The following is a 16,812-nucleotide window of genomic DNA, read 5'->3' as shown; positions in this document are numbered from 1 at the left end:
CAGATATCTGGGGCCAGTATCCTGTGTTTTCCTATTCTGAATCTCCTCAGGGTGCAACTTTGTGGGGTAGGGTGTCTGCAGTGGCTGATGGCTTGATGGTGGGCATCCTGTTTCTATCTTGAGTTCCCTCAGAGCTTACCATCGGGATGGCTGTAATGTGATGGCTTAAGGGCTGCAACATCCTTTATTTACTGATATGGTAGGCAACATTTTTTTACTCACATGATCTATAAAATAGAACTAGATTACTTAGCACATAATATTGCTAATGACTTTAAATTAGATAAAGCCTGTGTAATTGGTGATATGATCTCTTTGATTAGTTTGGGGGAGAAATACAATCAACTCCTATCTCTCTCTCTCTCTTCTCCCCCATCTCTCCTTAAGTCAGAGTAATTCATCAAAGTCCCCTCACATGTTTCTATCGCAGAGAATTCTTGAGATGACCTTCAATCTTTCAATCACCCCCCCGATCCCCCCTAACTGTTCCAGTATTCCAGGTTCTACCAAAGCTGTCAGTTTAGGTTATGTGTCCCAAGTGGGGCAGGAAAATAAATAAGGTTTATCAGAGTTCAGCTGTTTCAATTTACCTTTGTTTTGTTGCAGACAAATATATTTGATTTGTTGTTGAAAACTTTCTGTTCAGTGTATTATTCTCTTAACATAAGCCCATTTCAAGTGATTATGTCACGATAAATTATAACCACCAGCACACAATGTCAAATTTCCCTGATTTCTGAACCTTCAGAACCACAATTTTCTCAGGATGAATTTACTTTGCATTGAGAATTTCACTCGAAATCAACTTCAACTGTGACTATCTCAACCCATCACATAGTTTCTAAAAATGCTATTTATTCCAAAAGTCATTCTACTCATATACAAATGTATTAATTATCTTTCAGATATCAGCATATAGGGAAGCGTAGGAGAGTCAAAAGATGCTCTTTCCCTTAAGGATTGTGTCCCACCTCATCATATGTTAAATGCTTTAGGGTCAATTTAGTGTTAGCAAACTGGAAAATATCATATTGTAATTTTAATTTTAGGCTTCCATTACTTCCAGCCTATTGCATATTTAACACACACATTAAAAAAGAAAAGAAAAGAAAAGAAAACACAGGCACCCATACTTAAACTGAACACCAATTTGTGTATATAATTTGAATGCACTGAACATCCACATTTTCTTTTACATAACATTTTCTTACCTTCTTTGTAGGTTACTGACATGATTTTTCCCTTAGAAAGACCATATATAATGCTCATGAAAGAGATTTAAGTTAATCATTGTTTTAAAGTTAACTTTTTTGTTTAATTTTCCTCTTGAGGAAAAATAAATACAGTTACTTCCATGGCTGGGTTTTTCTTCTCACTGATACTCATTGTTCTTCCTTTAAGAAGCACAAAAACAATTTTCTTCAGGAACAACATACCGGCCATAGTGTATTGATTGCTTTTTGGTTTGAGGAATTTGAATGTACAACTACAGTTCTTCCTACTGGGAAACACTAAACCATGCTAATATTACATTTTGGTGGGAGAAAAATGAAGGAACTAGGATAGAATGGGAAGGAAGATAAATGAGACGAATTTCATAGAAGTAAGGCCTTTTTTTCTCTTTCAATACCTGTAGCTTTCTCTCATGTTAATTGTCTTTCTTTTAAACACACACACACACACACACACACACACACACACACACACACACATACAATTGCACCTTAATCTTCTTTGGCAAAAGCAAGGAAGTCCATGAATAGACCATGAATTTAAAAATTATTCACTCATCAGTTGATTCAAAACAAACAGCTTCCAGGTGATTTGGTAAAAGTAACTGGTTGACAAGTGAAAAATTAATGAAGCTCTAGATTGTTAAATCTGTACATAGTAGTATAAGGAGCTAAGGGGATTAGAAATGACACTAAAAATGAGAGAAGAGAAATAGACAATCTTCTCTCAATTAACCATCTTGAGTTAATAGTCTAATTATAATCTTCATTCAGCATTATTTATGCCACTACCATGCTCCACTGATTTCATTGTTTTTAATTTAAAATTTGTAAAAAGAATAAAAGAATCCATTGCTTACTCCTGGCCCTATAAGAGTATGCTTTAAATTGAGAGCAAACAGTTTGGGGAAAGATGCTTAAAATGCTTAGAAGGAAGTGAATAGATGAATGTTCCCAATCAGAAAGAATTTTGTTGTTTATATCTGCCAAGTTCTCATATGCTACATTGGAAAAGTGAGCCCCATGGATATTAAATGTTTAGCCCAAGTCCATACAGCATGGTTTGTATGGATTGTGTGTTGACATAAACAGTTTTTACAATGGTGATACCAAAATCCTGTTGTCCCTACTTACATTCCTGTGTTATTTATTTTATCAAATGTCCTTTCCAATAATGTATTCATGTGTGGATCTAGATTTAAATAGTGGATTATTCATTGAATAAATACAAATTTGAAGGAAAAAATATTCTTCCTTGAGAAATTTAAAAATTGCTAAGAGAAAAAGCTAAAAAGTTAGGTTCATAGTTTACTTCAGTTTCTACTAAAATTCCCTGCTCTTGTTACAGAATGAACATCAAATTGGATTTAGGACAGATCATTATTTTTCTGATGTACTATCTTGGCTCTCCACATAAGTGTAGATTCTTCTTAAGCACTGTTCTTTCCAGCCACTCAGCTGGAATCTGAAAACTCTCATCTATCACAGGGAGCCTTCACACTATATCAGCTAACCCCCAAAGGCCAGAAAGGTGTGATTAGACTTAACTCCATCAGTGAGGAGGGTAGGAGTAGAAAGGCGTCTTGACTTCCAAAATCTACCATCTTCTTTTCATAAAGCTTTCTTGTCTTGTATCAGTAATTTTGCTTATGGGAATCAGATAACAAATAAATTACCTGAGAAGAAAATTGAAGTTCTCTCAGTCCTTATCAACGTATGTATTAAAATAAACTGGACTCTATTCAAACTACCAATCAGTACAAGGATGCTTTAAAAAAGATGATTTGAAATATGATAGGATACATTTTCAATAACATTTAATATTTTACAATGTTAAGGGGAAATGTGAATATTTTCAATCTTCTTCCCCCTAATATCTGTCTTAATATAAAATAGATAACCTATCAGTAACCTGTTTGTGATTCCATTGAATATACAAATCCATTTAGAGAAATCTTTTCAATATTGAGTTTTAATTCCATAAATATGATTTATCATATTGCCAATAAGTTCACTTATGGAAAATAAGCAAAGAAGGAAAGGAATTAAGTGGGCTAGGAATCATTCTAAGAAAAATGTACAACATATCTAAGCTAAAATATTGAGATAAATTAAGAAGACCAAAATTAATAAAATAAATTTTAGAGAAACAGATATACTCTGCCTGAAGTCGAGACTTGTTATATAATTAATAAAGTAAGACATATGTATAAGATAAATAAATAGAACAATGGAATATAATGGAATCTAAAAATATTGAGAGTTGATTTATAAAAAAGCTGGCACTACAGAGTAATGGTATAAGAATAGTCTTTTGTATAACCTTCTTTCTAGCCAAAAAAAAAAAAATCGAAATATTGATAAAAAAATAACAGGAAAGGGAAAGTTTGGTAAGAAAGAAAACTTTTAGACAATAACTGCTCTATTCCAGGCAAACTCCACAGAAGAAATTGTGACCCCACCCCAAAGGCTGAGTGGAGAGTGCAGACTTCCATCTTTGCCAGGCTGTAATGAAGCAACACAATTTCCTCACCAGGGTAGTGTCAGAGATGACAAGTAGGGAGCTGAGGCATTCACACTGGCAGTAAGTGACACTTAGGATTCCTAAGTGTCAGTGGAAGGGTTCCTTCTTATAGTGTCAGTGGAGATCAGTTAGGGAACTTGGGCTTCTACCTTCACTTGAGGGAAAAGAGGCAGCTCTCTACTACATTCTAGGGGGTTTCAGAGGAGGTCTAGTGGAGAGTAAGAATTTTACCATGGCTCAGTTCTAATGAGCCAGCTGTGTTGATAATATAGTTCTGTATCTTGATTGCAGTAGTGGTTGTGCAAATTTGCACATGTGATAAAATGACATGGTATTATACACACACATTGAACCTATGACAGATTCTTGTTTTTTAATATTGTACTATAATTATGTAAGGTATAACCATTGGAGAAAATTAAGTGAAAGTACAAAGGACTTATGTGTACTATCTTTTCACCTTCCTATGAAGATATAGTTATTTTAATATCAAAAGTTTGGAAAAATGGATAGTAGGGCTTGTTGTTAAGAAAAAAAAATTAAAGAGAAATATTCATAATATATACATATTTCCCAAAATCAGTAAGAAAAAAATTAAGCACAAAGTTGAAAAGGAACTGAACAGGTAATTCATATATGAAGATACTTAAATATTTGAGAAATATATAAAAATCTGCTGAAAGTCATTGTAATTGGAAAATTGAGAATTGAAAGACAATAGCGCAGGCATTGGTGAGGATATAAAGAAATGAGTTTTCCTACACTGTTGTTAGTAAATTATAGTACTGTAGTACTCTATATATAGTAACCTGTAAGTATTTAGTAAACTATTGTCCCTATAGTATTGAAGTAAACATTCATAGCTGTATAATGTATATACCAAATTTGACCATATTGATAATCTATGACCCAGCTTTGCTACTCCAAATGATAATAGCCAGTTCATTCACATGTCCCCTGTTGTACATATAACCTTGTTCATAAAAGACATCTGTAGTAACCCCCCAAGTACCCAACAAGTGTATCAACATTTTAATGTATAAATCAACATTTTAATGTATAAATAAATTGTAGTGCATTTGTACAAAGGCAATGACATTTCATATATATTTATAACAAGAGGTAGGTAAAATAGCTAAGTTAGTTAATATCATCTCTATTCAGAAGAATGAATAGTTCAGAATTTCTTCAACACATACATTCTTGACAAAAGCTGTTAGCAAAAGTGTTTCATACTGTTTATTTTTCACATTTAAAAAAAATAAATGTTTCCCATTGCCCTTCACATAGTGATGGCACATATTACGTAACCAATAAATGCATCCTTTGCTCAATTGAACAGTTTATTTAGACATTAATTTGCTGCCTCATTCAATAGATATTCTTTGAGCAATTCTTATGAGTCTGCAAATGAGAATGACCCTAAAGTTAAAAAATAAAATTATCTTTAGGGAAATCATGTCTAGTTAAATATTAAGAAAATGAAACAAAGAGAATGTCAAGAAATCACAGAGTTAAGATTTTTAAACCATACCCAGAACTTTTCCTAGAGGATGCAAAGACTGATCTGAAATTTGAAGGGCATGTGAAAAAGCTAGATTAACAAATATGAGTGGAAGATGTTATAAGCAGGGAAAAAATTATGATCCAAACAGGTTTAAATCATAATTAATTTTAGAATATTCATGTCATTTAAAGAATAAATGCACATGATAAACTATGTTGCTCAAAAAATAAATGTAAATGGGACAGGTTGGGAGGTCAGATAAGTGGATTAGGTAAGTGAGGTAGGCAACAATCAGATAAGGAAGGAAAATGTGAAAACTGTGTAGATTTCAAGGATTTCAAGCAGATGCTTAATTTTCTCAGACAAATCTTTTTAGAAAGATCATTACTAAGTTAATTTCGATATCAATTAACAGTGACAAAGCTGAGGTTGGAGAAAAGAGGCAGGAGGATATTATGATAATAGAATAGTGAATTGATAATAGTATTAATTTACATGATGATTTGTTCATATATCAGGAGATATTCTGTTGATACTGGGAAAGACATTTCATTTTGTATCTATTCCATTCTGTCCATAAATGTCACCTCCATGGCTTAGTCACATAGTTTTCATCAAAATCTCTTCAATAGACTTATCTTCTTCTATACTTTAACTAAATTAATTTTCTTGAAATTCTTAAAGCACATATAGGTTTTTGATTTTTTTTCTACATCAAGTCTGTGAATTTCTGACTTATTGAAAAGATTTTCCATACATCTTACTATTATGCATTTATAATTATTTCAGCTTGTACTATTGTATCTTGATGGGAAGCAATATGAGTATCTTCTAATTTCTTCAGTCAGGACTTGCTGAGCAAAAACTAATAGCAATCTGAGATAAAAGACAAACGTTGGAAGTCAAAGGATGACTAAAATGTGGGCAACTGTAAGATGGTGAAAGATTTCTGGGAGATTTTCATCTTCCCAGAGATAAGCTTTTATTTCAAAGGGAGGTAAGCTAAAGCCATGCATTTGTCCTTCAAAGGATTGTTAGATATTAGGTAGCACAAGTTTCTGTCACTCTTTCCAGAGGAGAGAGGGCAGGTGTCCAGATTCTATATATGTTTCCAGAGTCATTTTTTCTGTGTTGCAAGAAACTGTTGTTTCACAGGAAGAGTGACACATGCCCTCATCTCATTGTCATAAAGTAGAAAAATATGAGGCATGAGGAAAGGATGCATGTAATTGCTATAAGGAATAATAATTTTACCTCTCATCCAGAAACATCATGTTTTCTTTTATAACAACAATAAAAAATACTTACAGATGTTAAAAATGTTACAGATGTTACTTATTATTTAAAGTAGACCAAAGAATGAGTAATATTATTTTTATTTCACCTACTGTTTGTTTTCTTTAACATACTTATTAAAATTGTAAGTATGGGATTTATTTTCTACAGTAGATTTAAAAACAATTTTTGTTTTGGGACAATTATTTAAAAACAATTGTCTCCACAAGTAGTTTTTCAATCCATGATGCCTGCACATAAGTGAATAGCTCTGGCTGATATCACTTCCAATTCTAATATTTTACAAGTAACTTGGAGGTACTCAGTGAATCTTTTGCATCTGTCCATCATATCTATTTATGCAATCTCAGGTTAAGAACAATTTATGATAATTGGATGTGGGTATAGTCACAAAGCAATTTCCATATTTTTTGCTAGGTGCCAAAAATGGCTTCTTTTGGCAAGTACACCTCAAACAATACATTTGGTAAAGTTAACTGTCACTTATAAAATAAAGAAAAGGAAAAAAACTTTTTTTCTCTTTAATATGACAAACAAAATAGAAGAAAATGGCCATACACAAAAAAATTGGTAACAGAGAAGCAATATTGTGACACAAAGAATTACTCTATTTAGAATAAATAATAAGAAAAATGTCTCACATGTAAACATAATAAACAAGAAGAATTGAAATCCAAATCAGGTCAAATGACTGTGTGATGATGTAATTATTACTTACATATTAGTGTTGTACTTAAGAAATAGTCAATGAATTTCAGTTTTGATGTCAACTGCTGATTACCTTTACAACTCAAAAATGGTCACTGAATCCAGCTCACTAACATTTGATGGCTGACTTTTAGTATAGGGCTCTATGGGAAATACATTTCTGTCAGAAATCGTGAATGCAAACCTAGATCACTATTATTATTACACTTCTTGGAAAATGTTTATTTTGAGATCTTAAAGTTGATATGGACACCATTTTGTTAAAGTGCTTTCAAGTTATTGAGAAAATTCTATTAATACCATTACTCCAATATCAAGAAACGTGTTCATTGCCATATTTTCAAAAGCATGTAGAAGTTTTAAAGTAATTATAAATTCCTGTTACATTGTACTGATTTCAAAATTAAATCATGTCATTATAACTTCCTCCTTTCTTCATTATGATTATAAACATATCAAGAATATGTTGTTATCTAGAATCAAATAATTTGGAAAATATCAGAAAATTAAACTACCTCTTCACCTGAACTAACTTGTGCTTATTGACAATTATTAACTTTAGAAATATTATATTTTTCTGAATATATCCTTCACTTCTATATCTTCCTGCTATTCCTATTTGGGATGTTCCATATAAAGGCAAACTGATATTTAACAGGTCATTATTTTTTATTAATAGCAGACAATGCAGCATCAGGCCAACCCTCTTGCAGGTAGCAATTATAAACTTTGAACAAATATTTGTTTAAAAATACTATTTGAAGACGTTGGTGAGTGACCAATACTGTACTGAAATTGGAGTTGGTTTACTCCTTTTAAGGACAAAAATTCCGTGTGTGAAATTCATGTTTATTTCGCTTGTCCCCAAAACTATTCCTCAGTTCTGTATCACCCAATGGCTAGCTAGAACTCAAATAGAAGTTTACAATCTTAATGTCTTGAGATGTGAATGAGTGTTTTGAGAGCTACCACAGTATCTGAAATTTAAGTAGGGTTAGATTTCAGGCAGAAAGAAACCACAGTGGGAGGACTCTCAAAATCTTAGTTTAAACCCTACAATTTCATTGACAATTACTGAATTTTCCATGTACTGGCTTAACTAGCACCTTGGAATACACAAAGAAAACCAAGACGAGTCATGTGTTTTGAGTAAAGCTATGTTTCTGAACTGCATATTTTACATTATGATTAAGGATGCAACAAAAAGAGATAAGTCTAACAAAGAATGAAACTAAGCCTCTATGGTCTCAAAGTGGCTAGCTGGTAAGTAACCTAGTTGGTAGAACAAAAGTCAAAATATAGAGATAAGAGACTATAACCCCATAAGTATTATGCATATGATTCAGTATTAAAATGGGGGAAATGTGATCCATAGTTGAGAAAAAGAGTGACCAATGAAAATAAACCCTGAGATAACATTGGAGTTACCACATTAGGAGTTTGAAGCAGCTCTTAAAAATATGTTTACAGACTAACAAAGATAGAAATGCTCAGAAGAAAAAATGGAAAAAAAAGCTAGTAGAACAAACATAAAATATAAAAAAATATATTAGGTAGGATGAACAGCAGTTTTGATATGAAATAAGTAAAGTTCAGTACACAAATATTCTGGAAATAGAAATGGAAATAAAAATTAGCCCAGCTTAAGTAGAAAGATAAAACAAATTTTAAAAATGAACAGTTCAGAATTCAGTGTATCAAGATGATAGAATAGAAAGATCCAGGCCCTCACTCTCTAATGGAAATACCAATTAAAGTACAACATATGGACCAACATAGCTTTGTGGGGACTCTAGGAAAAAGTTAATGATTGGCTGCAACCAAACAAACCCCCAACCAAGAAAAAAGCCACACTCAAAATTGTAGGAATTTTATGGCATCTTTGCTTGCCTTTGTCTTACATTCTCCCCAACACAGTGCATTGTGTTCAGAAGAAAACCATTTATCGCCTGGCTCTTCAGTTTGCAATGCTCTGGACTGACTGTATTGTCTTCTCAAGTTGCTGATATCTATCTTGCCTGACTGGGATTACTGATGGGAATAGAAATATAATTTGTATATGAGGTTGGAGTCTACTGAAAAGAGTGGTGGGCATCATAATATGTGTGTGTGTGAGCTGCAAGGGGGTCTCCATACCCATAGGTGCCTGGTGGCCTGAGATTATGCGGAGAGGAATATGATAGACCATTTAAGGTCCTGAGAAAAAGCAGAAGCAAGACATTTTGTTAAATTAAAACATTAAAAAGCACAGTGTATATGGGAGAATTGGGAAGAAAGTCCATATACAGGTCCAGGGAAAATGCCTCCCCAGAAAAATCCTAAAAGACTTTGATCTTTTATACTGGGCTGATTACTGGACTATTTCACCTGCATGGAGACAGTACACAAAACTGGGAAATGTAGCTATTTTTTTTAATGTCTAATTTTCAATAAAAAATTACAAAGCATACAAAAATAAAACAGGGAAATTAGACTTATTCAAAGGAATAAAATACATCTCCAGAAACCAAACCTAAAAAAAATATTAGGTTCAGATTTGTTTGACAAAACTTTAAAATTGATGTCTTAAATATAATCAATGACTTAAAGAATAACATAGACAGATTCAAAAAAGGAAATCAGGGAAAATATATAAGAACAAAATGAGAATATCAACAAAGGAGCAGAAATTACGTATAAAAAAAAAGAACTAAAAAGAATTATAGAGCTGAAAAATACAATAACTGAATTGAAAAAAAAAAATTACTAGGAAGTTTCAACAGCAGACTTAGACCAGCAGAAAAAAGAACCAATGAACTTGAAAACAGGTCATTTAAAATTATAGAGTCTGAGAAGTAGAAATGAATGAAGAAAAGTGAATAGAGCCTAAGGGACTTATGGAACACCACAAAAATGATCAATTATGCATATCATAGGGGTCCAGGATGAGAAAACAGCAGAGAGCTTATTTGAAGAAATAATGGCCCACAATTCCCCAGATTTGGGAAAAAGATGTGTATATACAAATACAAGAAGCTCAAAAAACTCAAAGTAGGGTAAACCCAAAGAGACTCATGCTAAGACACATTATAATCAAAATGGCAAATGTCAAAACCAAATAAGGAATCTGGGAACCAGCAATAGAAAAGCAACTTGTCAAATGCAAGGAATTCTCACAAAGGTAATCAGCTGATTTCTCAGCAGAAGCACTACAGACCAGAAAGCACTGGGATGACATATTTAAAGGGCTGAAAGGAAAAAAAAGTCAACCATGAATACTATTATAATGCAAAAGTGTCCTTAAAAAATGAGGGAAAAATTAAGATATTCCAAGTAAATAAAACCTGAGGTAATTTCACCACTAGACCTACCGTATAAGAAAGGCTGAACAGTGTTCTCCAAGTTAAATAAAAAGGTGCTAGAAAGTAATATGAAGCCATATGAAAATATAAATTTAACCAAAAAAGTAAATATGTAAAGAAGTATAAAGTCCTATTTTGTAATTTTGGTTTGAACCTCTACTTTTTAATCATTTTATAGAATATAAAAGACAAAAATATAAAAATAATTAGAAATCTATGTTAATGTGTACACAATTTTTAAAATTCACTTTGCATTTAACAAATATTTTGGGTTCAGATTCATATATAATTCAAGTGTTTGAATGATAGCTTCTTAATGTTTTTGCTATCTGCTTGGAGTGATATAAGCTCAAAATTGTTGGGATCATCTACATAGAGAACCTCACTCTAATTTTGTCTTCTCAGTTCCTTAATACTGTTAAGCTTAGCCTCTCAGCCACAAGTTCTTAATTAGTAAATATCTTAGGAGGAAACACAGGCAGACAAGCTGGTCTCATTTCTAGCTCTTTGCTGTTCTTCATGATATTGCCTACTCTACTTCCTGAAGCCTGTGTATGTATAATTGCAAATTGTATACTATGTGTTCCTTCTTGGAAACTATAAAAGCATATTATGCATGTATATGTGTATATATAATGATATTAATGTTAGATAGACTATAAATTATAATGTACATTTTAAATTGTATGTATGTTTTATATAGTGGATGCCATGAATCTCATATATAAGCTACATTGGACACTATGTACATTATACACAAATAGTATATAATGTATTGTGTGTATTACATTTACACCTATATGTCATATTTATATGTATGCATTATGTCATATTTTAATATTTTATTCACTTTTATAAGTTGTTTATGCATCACTGTTATTTTGCCATGTCTCTGCTTGGAATGTCATTATGTGTTATTTTTTTTTCAAAAAATACTAAATCCTAACTTTTCTTAGTGATTTTACTGTTTTCAGTATGCACCTTCTCAACCTTTCCAATATTATTCCCATTGATTCTAACCATGATTCTTTCGCTGTTCCTCATGTACAGTATATTCATAAGTCCTCATATTGGTCTCATCACCTAGAATTTTCTGTCTTTACCCTCACACTTTTATCAGTTGAATGCCCAGGTATTATTCTACCATGTAATCAATCTATAATAATTAATTTTGTTATCAATGTATTATGCTTGAAGAGACAAAAAGTTTTGGGAGGGCATTTCTTCTTTATATCATCCAAAGGACCTAGTCTAGAGTCAAAATACAATCAGATAATTGTTTCTTTAAACTTGTACATATTAAAGTTTGTTGTAATGCTTTTCTATTAAAATATAATGAAGAAAATGCCATGGGTAATTTGACAGGGATTGCATAGAATCTGTAGATTGCCTTGGGTAGTATAGTCACTTTGACAATATTGATTCTTCTAAGCCAAGAACATGGTACAGCTTTCCATCAGCTTGTGTCAGCTTCAATTTATTTCATCATGTCTTATACTCTTTGGAGTATAGGTCTTTTGCCTCCTTAGGTAGGTTATTCCTAGGTATTTTATTCTTTTTTTGCAATGGTAAATGGGATTGCTTCTTTCATTTCTCTTTCTGATCTTTCTTTGTTAGGGTATAAAATACAGGATATTTCTGTGTATTAATTTTGTATCCTGCAAATTTACTGAATTCATTGATGAGCTCTAGTAGTTTTCTGGCGGCATCTTTAGGATTTTCTATGTATAGTATCATGTCATCTGCAAACAGTGACAGTTTTACTTGTTCTTTTCCAACTTGGATTTTTTTATGTCATTTTCATCTCTGATTGCCATGGCTAGAACTTCCAAAACTATGTTGAATAAAAGTGGTGAGAGTGGACATCCTTGTCTTGTTCCTGATCTTAGAGGAAATGCTTTCAGCTTTTCCCCATTGAGTATGATGCTAGCTGTAGGTTTGTCATATATGGCTTTTATTATGTTGAGGAATGTTCCCTAAATGCTCACTTTCTGGAGAGTTTTTATCTTAAATATGTGTTGAATTTTTTCAAAAGCTTTTTCTGCATCTATTGAGATGATCATATGGTTTTTATTCTTCAATTTGTTGATGTGCTATATCACCCTGATTCATTTGAGGATACACAAAAGTCCCTGAAGAGCCAAAACAATCTTGAGAAAGAAAAATGAAGCTGGAGGTATCAGGCTCCCTTACTTCATACTATACTACAAATCTACAGTCATCAAAACAGTATGGTACTGGCACAAAAACAGAAATATAGATCAATGGAACAGGATAGAAAACCCAGAAATGCACCTATGGTCAATTAGGTGTATTGGCCACACATCTATGGTCAATTAATCTATGATAAAGGAGGTAAGACTATACAATGAAGAAAAGACAGTCTCTTCAATAAATGCTGCTGGGAAAACTGGACAGCTACATATAAAAAAACGAAATTAGAACATTCTTTAACACAATACACAAAAATAAACTCAAAATGGGTTAAAGACCCAAATGTAAGAAAGATAGTATAAAACTCTTAGAGGAAATCTTAGGCAGAACACTCTTTGACATGTATCACAACAATATATTTTTTGATCTGCCTCCCAGAGTAATAGAAATAAAAACAAAAATAAACAAATAGGACCTAATTAAACTCCAAAGCTTTTGCACAGCAAAGGAAGCCATAAACAAAACAAAAAGACAACCCACAGAATGGGAGAAAATATTTGCAAATGTTGTGACCAGCAAAGGATTAATCTCTAAAATTTACAAGCAGCTCATGCAGCTCAATACCAAAAAAAACAAACAACCCAATCAAAAAATGGGTAGAAGACCTAAATAGACATTTCTCCGAAGAAGATTTACAGATGACCAAGAGGCACATGAAAATATGATCAGCATCGCTGATTATTAGAGAAACGTAAATCAAAACTACAATGAGATATCACTTTACACCAGTCAGAATGACCATCTTCAAAAGTTCTACAAACAATAAATGCTGGAGAGTGTGTGGAGAAAAGGGAACCTTCCTACATAGTTGGTGGGAATGTAAATTGGTACAGCCACTATGGAGAATGGTATGGAGGTTCCTTAAAAAACTGAAAATAGAGCTACCATATGATCCTGCAATCCTACTCTGGGGCATATATCTTGAGAAAACCATGGTTCGAAGGGATCATGCACACCAATGTTCATTACAATGCTGTTTACAATAGCCAAGACATGGAAGCAACCTAACCGTCTACCAACAGATGAATGGTTAAAGAAGATGCGTTACATTATACAATGGAATATTAGCCATTAAAAAGAATGAAATAATGCCATTTGCAGCAACAGAGATGGACCTAGAGATTATCATTCTAAGTGAAGTAAGTCAGACAGAGAAAGACAAATATCATATGATATCGCTTATATGCAGAACCGAAAAAAAATTATACAAATGAACTTATTTATAAAACAGAAACAGACTCACAGACTTAGAGAACAAATTTATGGTTACCGGGGGAAAGGATGGCGGGGAGGGATAAATTGGGAGTTTGGGATTGATATGTACATACTGCTATATTTAAAATAGATAACCAATAAAGACCTACTGTATAGCACAGGAAACTCTGCTCAATAGTCTGTAATAATCTAAATGGGAAAAGGACTTGAAAAAGAATAGATACATGTATTTGTATAACTGAATCACTGCTGTACAGGTGCTGTACACCAGAAACTAACATAATATTGTTAATAAACTATACTGCAATAAAAATAAATATATATATATATATATAAAAATGAGAAATTATTTTATGTCAGACATAATGATAGGCACAAAGATATAAAGATGGGCGAGATATAAGACTTTTTTTTTAAAGGAAATTGTTCCCAGATTCTAGTGTTAGAAGAGACCAAGTTATTACTGGCTAAGAGACTGCTCTCACTTCTCAGAGAGCCTAGAAATGAACTGGCCAGTCTCCAGCTGATATCAACCCTGAAATGCCAAATATCCAATACAGCTGGTCTCTTCAGTCAGGATGTTCATCTTGCCAATGAGGTAATATGCTCAACCATGTGAATCCAGGAATTCTAATTTAATTTAAATTTCTATGATAATATTTGGGTGACTCTGCTGTCTTTCAACTTCCTGCTTAATTTGTGAAATAGCCTGGGATGAGACTCACTCTCTTTGATCATTCTACTTTCAGAAGGAGGATGAGGGCTCAGTAGACCATCAACATTTTGCTGATGGTCTGCTTGTAAATTTCCCCTGCAACCTTGCCTTATTTATGTACTGTGCTATTCTGGTGCTTGCATCCACTCAGTTTGTGTGTTGCATGTGTTTCAATTCACATACCACATTTCAGTCTTCAAGCACTTAACCATTCATGCATATTTTCAAACCTGTTAATTTATATTTGATTTATACATTAATTTATACTGGATGACTAATCCAGCGCTTCTATTCTGGCCTTTTGAGTTCAGCAAGCTATCTCCCTTGTATTCTGTATTACCTGAAAAATGAAGGACGCAACAAAATGAGATTTTATCTTGAAAAATTCCATCACAGTTCATTTCATCAAAGTATCTCTTAAGTGATTTTGTTACCCAAACATGTTCTTTTATTTGAAGAAATATAAGTGACAATATTTCAACAAATTTTAAAACATTTTCAAGGGGATACTTTATACAGTAATATCTTTAGCAGATGATCTCTTTGGAATTAGTTGTAAATAAACAATTCTAAGTCTTCAATGACAAATGCTAAAATGAATTAATTGTCTGTGCAAAATTCTCCTCCTAGATTTGTGTTAATAAAGAGGCTATCCCTCAAATTCCTCCAAATTTCTGAGGAAATTATTCTCTTTACAAAACTCACTATAATATATATTGCACAAAATAAAATCATTTTTAAATAAAGCTGAAAATCTTCACAGCAAATTTCTGCCAGATATTATTTGATAAGCTGAAAACCCTTGAAATATCAGAGATAATAAATATGACAACTGACCTTTGGTTATAATACCAGAAATGTTACACTGTAAAAATGTCCATGCTCATTTTCTTCTGTTGAGGTCATTAGAGAAGAGTTTGTATTTCATATTTACTAGGAAAGAGCCCTAATTTTGTCATAGCTCTGATAACAAAGTGTATCATTTCTATGCTTCCATACATTTTTCTGCATCCTCCATTTGCTGTAGCAAAGGAGTAAAACCAAAGTCTCTTAAACACATGAAACTTATCACTATGTTTCAGATGGCCTTTATGCTTCCTTTAACAAACCATAAAGAACTGGAAGTGTCTTTTACTTAAAAATTGAAATAAGAGGATCACATGCCAAACTTAGTCTACCTTTAAATACAATGAAAAGTCCCCTCTCTTGCATGAAGGATAATACAGTGGCCCATTTATCTGGATGTCCAGAGTTCTCTCAAAACAAGCAATGTAATGCTCTAACCTCAGCCTGGCACATAGAGAAAGTACAAAACTGAACTTGATGTCTTCCCCATCTGTAAAAAATCTCTGCTCTCTCTTTTCTACTTATCTCACCTAGTCAGTATCTTAATAACCTCAGTCAAAAATCGATACTTAATCCCAATCCCTTTTCTCTCACCAGTTATTCACCAACTCCATGCCACCGCTTTTGCCTCTTTTTATTCTTAGCACCCTTTTTACTGATTCTCAACAAGACTCCAGCATCTATGACCAACGCTGATACGAAATCACTTGCTCATTCCTTTCTCCTAACCAGTTCTCAGGCAATCTGATCAAGTTAGTCATGTTTGAGCAACTCAATGGCTTTCCCCTGTGTATAGGACTACAAATTATTACTGTATCCCCAACACATAGGTATTTGGCTGGCACAGTAAAGAACAGAAAAAAAATAAACCATTTGGACTGAAATAATTTTGTCTAGGTCTATATTATTGAAGAAATAACAAGCCCCCCATTCATTCTTATTTATACATTCGTTCATGCAGTAAGTCCTACATGACACTGGACACTGTACTGAGTAATGTGATAAACAGTTGGACAAAGATGTTGTACATTAGCAGCTATGACATGCAGAGAAAAGAATATTAAATTTCAAGGAGATAGATAAGGTATTTTGGCAACTGAGTTGGGGCGGAGGGAATGATCTTTAAAAGTGCAAATCAGGGCTTCCCTGGTGGCTCAGTAGTTGAGAGTCCGCCTGCCGATGCAGGGGACACGAGTTCGTGCCCCGGTCCGGGA

Source organism: Grampus griseus, assembly GCF_964374135.1.
Source record: "Grampus griseus genome assembly, chromosome: 15".
NCBI lineage: Eukaryota > Metazoa > Chordata > Mammalia > Artiodactyla > Delphinidae > Grampus > Grampus griseus.
This window is presented reverse-complemented; position numbering follows the sequence as displayed.